General features: G+C 43.1%; 1 pseudogene; it reads left to right on the plus strand.

Annotated features, from left to right (window-relative positions):
- The first annotated feature begins 6,814 nt into the window (after window positions 1-6,814).
- LOC144297766 (U4 spliceosomal RNA) lies at window positions 6,815-6,882 on the plus strand (annotated as a pseudogene).
- Window positions 6,883-8,491: the final 1,609 nt, after the last annotated feature.

An 8,491-nucleotide genomic window follows, 5' to 3' on the forward strand; every position in this document is an offset into this window, starting at 1 on the left:
AAGAACAAAATTCAGAGTTTGGTGGAGGAACACAGCCTAGGATCCTGTCATGCCTACCCCTCTGTAATTCTCACTCTCACAATAGCCAAAATGTACCAAAGGCTTTTCACTTGTGAGGCGCTATGTTGACTGCTGAACACATTCACATGCACTGAAGGCTTGCAAGAATCTAATGCTGTCTCCATTTTACAGAGGAGAACCAGGAAGCTTCCAGAGGTTAGGGAATTTACTCAGCTCATCCAGCTAACAACCAGCGTAACTGAGTTCAGATTCTGGTTGACCTGACTTTAGAGCCAAAATCTTCTTCTTTGCAACATATTGCAATGGACTCTATTTCCTGCTTGCTTCTGGGTTATTTTGTCCTAGTCTTTACATGTCAAAAACTAAAGTGAGAAAGAGTAGCAAGTGGTCAGATTTTAGAAGTCAATGAAGTTCTTAAAAAGGAGGAGGAGGAGAAGGAGGACAAGAAAAGCAACAGATATAACTCTGAGATAGTTCAGAAAAACAGCAATAATTGAGAGTTCCACATGGCAAATTTTGGGAATTAGTTGTCTCCACCCCATGCACTCATTCCCAGTTCCTTTTTTGAAAGCAAGGGCTTTCTGTAACTAATGATACTTTAGAGGGCACTAAATCAATGGGATTAATCCTGTTTAAACATGGTGTTGAGGGCAGCCCCGGTGGCACAGCGGTTTAGCGCCGCCTGCAGCCCAGGGTGTGATCCTGGAGACCTGGGATCGAGTCCCGCATCGGGCTCCTTGTATGGAGCCTGCTTCTCCCTCTGCCTGTGTCTCTGCCCGCCTCCCCCCCGCCCTCTCTGTGTTTCTCATGAATAAATAAATAATTCTTAAAAAAAAAAAAGTTAAAAAAAAAAAACATGGTGTTGAGAAAGTGTCTCCTATCCTCAAGTTGTTGCCTTGTTTTTTATATTATTATTATTACTTATTTATTCACGAGAGACAGACAGAGAGAGAGAGAGAGAGAGAGGGAGAGAGAGGCAGAAACAAAGGCTGAGGCAGAAGCAGGCTCTTTGTGGGGAACCTGATGTGGGACTTGATCCCAGGACCCTGGGATCACGACCTGAGCTGAAGGCAGATGCCCAACCACTGAGCCACCCAGGTGCCCGTTGCCTTGCTTTAATAAATGAAATCAAATCAAGACATGATAAATTTCTTATAGTGCATTGTGCTGTGTAGCTCCATTCATTACAAAAGCATTTAAAAGTAACTCTAAACTAGTATACTTGTAAATATTGCCTATATAAATCATGCTTCTATATACTTCATATACCAAACTTGACCACTTTACAGGTCACAGAAAGTTAAAGTTGGAGGGAAAAAAAAAAAGTTGGAGGGAAACTTATAGATCATAGAGCTAATTTTCTCTTCCTAAATACTAATGTGACATCATATCTGTGAATACTCAAGAGCTACTGCACACATATTTCAATTGTTCTAAAATGTGTGAGCATACCTGGCTGGCTTAGTTGGAAGAGTGTACGGTTCTTGATCTTGGGGTTGTGAGTTCTAGTTCCATGTTGGGTGTGGAGATTACTTAAATAAATGTTTTTTAAAAAATAAAATGTTAGGGGGATCAGAGTTGGGCACCTGCCTTCAGCCCAGGGTGTGATCCTGGAGTACTGGGATCCAGTCCCACATCAGGCTCCCTGCATGGAGCCTGCATCTCCCTCTGCCTGTGTCTCTGCCTCTGTCTTTCACAAATAAATAAAAGTTTTAAAAAATAATAATAAATAAAATAAAATATTAAGAAAGAAGTAAAAAGTAAAAGATCTGTTAAGTTCAGTTGAGAATTTTGTGTAGGTCTAATCTATCTTCAATTGAAATAATCTTTGAATTTTAAAAACATGCTCACATTGAGCAAATTTAGTGTATGCATGTCTAAAATTAGGATACACATGTCCTAAATATGTTTAAGGTCAGAAATTGAGGCGATGTGTGAAAGTATTTATTTGTAACTAGCTCCCTCTAGTGAGAATTATTTAAAATTGAATGGTTCGTTTCTGAATCTTCTTCGAAATGTTTATTTATTTATAAGATTTTATCTATTTATTCATGAGAGACAGAGAGAGAGAGAGAGAGAGAGAGAGGCAGAGACACAGGCAGAGGGAGAGGCAGGCTCCATGCAGGGAGCTCAATGTGGGATTCGATCCTGGGACTCCAGGATCACTCCCTGAGCCAAAGGCAGAGGGTAAGTTAAAAACTGGTAAGTTTTTAAAGAGTAGTTTTCAATTTTTAAGAACTACAAATTCTTGAATTTTATTCTTTACAGAGACGCAGATAGTAGACTAATAAATTTTTTCTTATTATAGGACCTATTTTGGAAGTAATTTACAGTGAAAAACAATCTAAAGACACATGTAATAAATTAGCTATATGTCAACACCATAACTGCAACTTTTTAGAGAATAAAATTGACTTGAGGGATCCTTGGGTGGCGCAGCAGTTTAGTGCCTGCCTTTGGCCCAGGGCGCGATCCTGGAGACCCGGGATCGAATCCCACGTCGGGCTCCCGGTACATGGAGCCTGCTTCTCTCTCTGCCTATGTCTCTGCCTCTCCCTCTCTCTCTCTCTCTCTGTGACTATCATAAATAAATAATAAAAATTTTTTTTTAAATTGACTTGAAAGATAAATCTTGGCACAAAAGTAAAATTCCAACTGGTCTTGTGATGAGAATTGAGTGTGGGGTGTAACAGCAAGATGCTGATGAGATTGCCACACAATCCAGGCTGAGGACCATAACCTTATTAACAGTTTACAAATTGCTTGCACTTGTTTTTTTCAATTGCTCTTTTGGATATCTTTATTTTTTTATTTTTTTATTTTTTTATTCATGAGAGACAGAGAGAGAGAGAGGCAGAGACACAGGCAGAGGAACAAGCAGGCGCCATGCAGGGAGCCTGACATGGGATTCGATCCCATGTCTCCAGGATCACACCCTAGGCTGAAGGCGGCGCTAAACCACCGAGCCCCCGGGCTGCCCTCTTTTGGTTATCTTGTGAGGTTGGTATTATTCTCTTATTGTGCAGGCCAGGGAGCAGTCTCAGCAAAGTCCAGTGTTGCAGAGCATTGTGGATGCTGATTCCCTTTAGGACTGAGGTACTCACTCCTCCAGTTCCAGGGTTTGGCGGGGTGCGGTCATTGGTCATTGGCTGATGATTGATCAGCTGGATTGCTTTCTGGAATTGTCCTCAGCCAAAGAAAGACACTTCACCCAAGGTTATGCGATACCTGCCCAATGCCCCCCAACCCCACCCTGGGACCATGCAGATCTGATGATTGATTCATGGGCAGACAAGTCTTTGTGTGGCAGGGCGGACAACGTCTTGTCCACCCTGCCTCAGTGTGGGTATCTTGTTAGAGCTATGCCAGCTTCACAGCTTCGCATGGGATCCGCTGAGACCTCCCCTGAGCCTTACTATAGTTTAACTCTTTTGTCTGCTGGGTTTTTCTTCCTTTACTGCTCATAGGTGCTATTTCTGCAAGATCTCCCTGATAACCTCTGCATGGAAACCTCAATGTCTTAGAGTCTGTTTCCCGGAAAAAAATCTAGCCTGTGACAGCTGATCCTAAGGACCTGTCTCTAAAATGGGATTTTGTTTCAGGACCCAGCTGAATGTAATAGTTTCCCTTACTGGTAGTAGGGATGACACAGACATGCAGTTCCAGGGCAGGTGTTAAAACTTGTATGGGGAGAACTGGGATAGGCTTTTGATGGGACACAAAAGGTGCAATGTCCCAGGGATTTGAGGGGTTCAGAGGAAAATTAAGAATTTTGGAGTTAGATGATGGTTACTTGGAGCCATCGATGTGTTGGAGAGGGACAATGAAAGGCTAGGATGATTACTCGCCAATATAATGAGAGATGTGAAGCCAGAGTGCTGCTTTGATTGTATACAAATAGATTCCAGCTCCTGCAGCCTGGGAGCAGTAAAGCTGGAGACTTAGACATAAAAGTAGCAAAGTTCTACAGAATGTTGAATTCTCAGCATTCTACAGAATGCTGTTTCCAGGCCAAGGCCCTGATTTGGAAGAAGGGAGAATTTGGATGGCAACATCTGGGTCGATGCACTACAAAATCTTGAATCCTAAGATTCCCTGGGACCCTCTGGGCCTGCAGACAGGACCCATTCCTTCTTTTTTTTTTTCCTTCTATTTTTTAAACATTTATTTATTTGAGAGAAAGAGAACTTGTGAGTGGGGGTGGGGTGCTGGGGGGAGGGGCAAAGAGAGACTCTCAAGCAGACTCCCTGCTGAGCACAGAGCCCAACAAGGTTGCTGGATCCCATGACCCTAGATCATGATCTGAGCTGAAACCAAGAGTCCCACACTTAACCAACTGAGCCACCCAGATGCCTCGCACTCCTTCTTTAAAGACTAGTACCAGGGGCCTCCTGGTGGCTCAGTTGGTTGGGCATCTGCCTTCAGCTTACATGATGATCCCAGAGTCCTGGGATTGAGCCCCACATCAGGCTCCCTGGGAGGCTGCTTCTCCCTCTCCTGCTCCCCCTGCTTGTGCTTTCTCTGTCAAATAAATAAATAAAATCTTAAAAAAAAAAAAAAAAAAGACTAGTATCGGGATGTCTGGGTAGCTCAGTAAATTAAGGGTCTGACTCTTGATCCTGGGGTGGCTCAGCGGTTTAGCGCCGCCTCCTGCTCAGGCCGTGATCCTGGAGTCCTGGGGTTGAGTCCCACATCCGGCTCCCTGCATGGAACCTGCTTCTCCCTCTGCCTGTGTCTGTGCCTCTCTCTCTCTCCATGTCTCTCTCATGAATGAATGAATGAATGAATGAATAAATAAATAAATAAATAAATAAATAAATAAATAAAATCTTAAAAAAAAAAAGTGGGAGTATATGTGTGGGACTGGATCCTGAGGGTGCAGAGAATATAACTTTGGAAGAGGGAGAGTTGGTTTATAGGAGAGCATGCTCTCCTGGTACAGGATTTACACTTTGACAAGGACTCCAGGAGATGGCGCTAATATACTGTAAGTTTGCCTCAGAAACGGGCGCGGGGGGGGGGGGGGAGTATTAGCCCACATTCAGTGAGGTAGAACTAGAACTGCCATGACAGATGGTGATAGATGGAACCATAATGTTCTAGCACCCCCAGAGAAGTGGGGGTGCTAGATTGCATATACTATATAGACTAGAAAACCCACGAGTCACTGTGTTCTGTGGGGTCCAGAGGATGCTCCATTTACCCTGGGATAAAGCATGGCCTGGTAAGAAGGTAACAGCATCACTGAGAAACTCCTTTTTAAAATTTTTAAATTTTGTTTATTTACTCATGAGACAGAGAGAGGCAGAGACACAGGCAGAGGGAGAAGCAGGAGCCCGACGTGGGATTCCATCCTGGGTCTCCAGGATCACGCCCTAAGCCAAAGGCAGGCCCTAAACCGCTGAGCCACCCGGGCTGCTTGAGAAACTCCTTTACAACAAAACAAAGGAGTATCCCTGGGTGGCTCAGCGGTTTAGTGCCTGCCTTCAACCCAGGGTGTGATCCTGGAATCCCAGGATCAAATCCTGCATTGGGCTCCCTGCATGGAGCCTGCTTCTCCTTCTGACTCTCTTATGAGTAAATAAGATTGTTTTAAAAAATTATTTATTTACTTAGTTTTGAAAATTTTATTTTTTATTGAATAAATTTGACATGTAACTTGTGTAAGTTTAAGGTGTACAGCATGTTACTCTGATGCACTTATATGTTGTTATATGATTGCTGTTGTAGCAGTATTTGTCGTATTGATGTAATTTTAGTTCGGTCCTATTACCTATATTCATATACTGTGCTTTAGATCCCTATGGCCTCTTCACTACTCCTTACACATTTGTACCCTTAAATACCAGCAATCTCATCCTTCCCCTCACCAAATATCTCTTGCAGCTCCTCTCTAGAGCTCTGAGGGCCAGGGTTGATGGTAGGAGATGCTGTTCCAGAACTGGGCTCACTGATAGTAACGGGGTGGTGGGATCCTGAAGTAATGGCAGCCAGGTGCCGCAGCTCAGGTGAGTGAGTGTGTTACTGTAATGAACCGCTGAGAGCACACTGGCCCTGAACACAGGATCACAGGATATCAGAGTCCAGAACGGCTTCCTCCCACCTCCAGAATCATACCACTTTGGCTCAGTGAGGCTTGAACCTCCACTAGGTGAGATTTCCATTTGTAAGTGTTAGGCTCTAACGTTTGTTTTCCGTTACTCTGACTAGCTTTTGAGCCTTTCTCAACAATTAAGCCCCAGTGCCCTATGGATCTGCTGGATCAGATTCTTCAACTTCAGCTTCTTCCTGTGGTGTCAGGAGAGGGCCACCTGTCTCAGATTCTAGACTTACCACTCTTGTGAGAATCAGGAAAAGTCACTCCAATTGTGTTAGGGGTTCAGATGAGGAATTTCCACTGAGAAAATCTGCAGTCTACTTATTTTTTAATTTTTTTTTTCATTTATTTATGATAGTCACAGAGAGAGAGAGAGAGAGAGAGGCAGAGACATAGGCAGAGGGAGAAGCAGGCTCCATGCACCGGGAGCCTGACGTGGGATTCGATCCCGGGTCTCCAGGATCGCGCCCTGGGCCAAAGGCAGGCGCTAAACCGCTGCGCCACCCAGGGATCCCTCTGCAGTCTACTTATATCCTTAACTTTCTCTTAACCTTTTCCAACAGTGAGTTATTGACTTTTTTACTCTAAAAGACTCATCTGCGCGCACACACACACGCACACCCAGGCCTTTGCAGAAATTCTTTTTGGGGCATTCTCAACATACCTGTGTTTCTCAAGCTTTGAATTGGGCTGTTAAGCTTTGCGCAGTGGCAGTATGGTAGCCAATGAGGCTTATCCAAGGTGCAATTATTGCTAATTGAATTGGGCTGCCAAACTTTGAAGAGCTTTCACGTCTGTTCTCCCACCCTTCAGCCCCAAATTCCTCATCCCTTTGGGATCATTAGAACTCACGCTTTTGAATTGCTTTCTCTTAGTGAAGGCGCTATCTCAAGTGAGTTCCTCTCCTTCTCTTTCCTAGACCTTCCTTTGCCTTCGGGACACTAAGTATTTTGTAACATTTATATAGACACATATAAATAATTAATTAATTATGTAAATATAAAATTGCATGTAATCAGTTTATTAGTAGTGAGTGGGAATCTCACTCCCTAAACTCAGATATGCAAAAAGTATAGCTTAAAAATTTCTCTGTAACAGGGATCCCTGGGTGGTGCAGCGGTTTGGTGCTTGCCTTTGGCCCAGGGCGTGATCCTGGAGACCCGGGATCCAATCCCACATCGGGCTCCCGGTGCATGGAGCCTGCTTCTCCCTCTGCCTGTGTCTCTGCCCCTCTCTCTCTGTATCTGTCATAAATAAATAAAATATTTTTAAAAAAAATTTCTCTGTAACAGGAAAATTTCTGACTCGAAGCTCTCCTTCGGCCCAGGTATGAAGCCTAATCTGTCCTTTCTAGGGTTCTCTACTGGCCCCAACCCCTAGGGTTTATTCAAATTGAGATAGTTTTGCAGAGTTCCCTGGTTGACCATTGCTCCTCTGGTTTCTCTGGTCCCACTTCTCAGCCTCCTTTGCCTGCCCTCCCCTTCTGCTAGATCCCTATGTTTTGGGGTAGCCCAGGGCTTAGGATGGCTCTGAGCTCAACAACACTCTCTGTAGATAATTTGAGCCTCTGTAGATAATATCAGCTTTGATACCTGACCTGGAGGTATCAAGTAAGAGCTGAAGTCTGGAGTCTTGGGAGAGGTCTGGGTTAGGAAAAGGGATATGAAAGATGGAATTAATTAATTCTAGGATAAGAGAGTTGATTCCCAGATTGTTTCTCTCTAGCACCCAGACTTCTCTGGTGCCCAGGAGATAAGAGAAAAGAGATTTAAAGCTTTTTCCCTGGTATTTATTTCTTCTCTCCCCACTTTCTCCCCTCCCTTCCTCCCTTCCTTTCTTCCTTCCACAAATACTTACAGACTGCCAACTACATGCCAGGGAAAGGACTAGATCCTGGGGAATGTATTTTTTAGCTCTCTGGATACAAAAGATGTATCATTTAGAGAACTTTTTGAACAACTTGTAGTCTTTCCTAAAATCTACTTAACTGTCTTCTGCTATTTCAACTCAAACAGTCTTCCTATTAAATGGACCACTATTATTAAGTGTTATGATGGTTCTAGAAAATAAGTAATTTGTAAAGCACTTGCACAAATTAACCAGGCTTACTACTTTAGTTTTCTTTATTATCTACTTAGCAATCAAAGCAGCTCCTTACTTTAACATATGATGTTGAAAATAATTTTACAATATTTCCAATTAAGTTAATTTTCACATTGCTTTTGTGCTCTTTGTCATCACAAGTAGAATGATAAAATTCCGTTTTTGCATATTATTAATGAATATGGGGTGTGTCTTTCCATTTGGGTCAATAATAGCTCATTATTATCTCATTTCAGAAATGAGTTCAATACTCAATCTATAAATTACACA

Source organism: Canis aureus, chromosome 25, assembly GCF_053574225.1.
Source record: "Canis aureus isolate CA01 chromosome 25, VMU_Caureus_v.1.0, whole genome shotgun sequence".
NCBI classification, from domain to species: domain Eukaryota; kingdom Metazoa; phylum Chordata; class Mammalia; order Carnivora; family Canidae; genus Canis; species Canis aureus.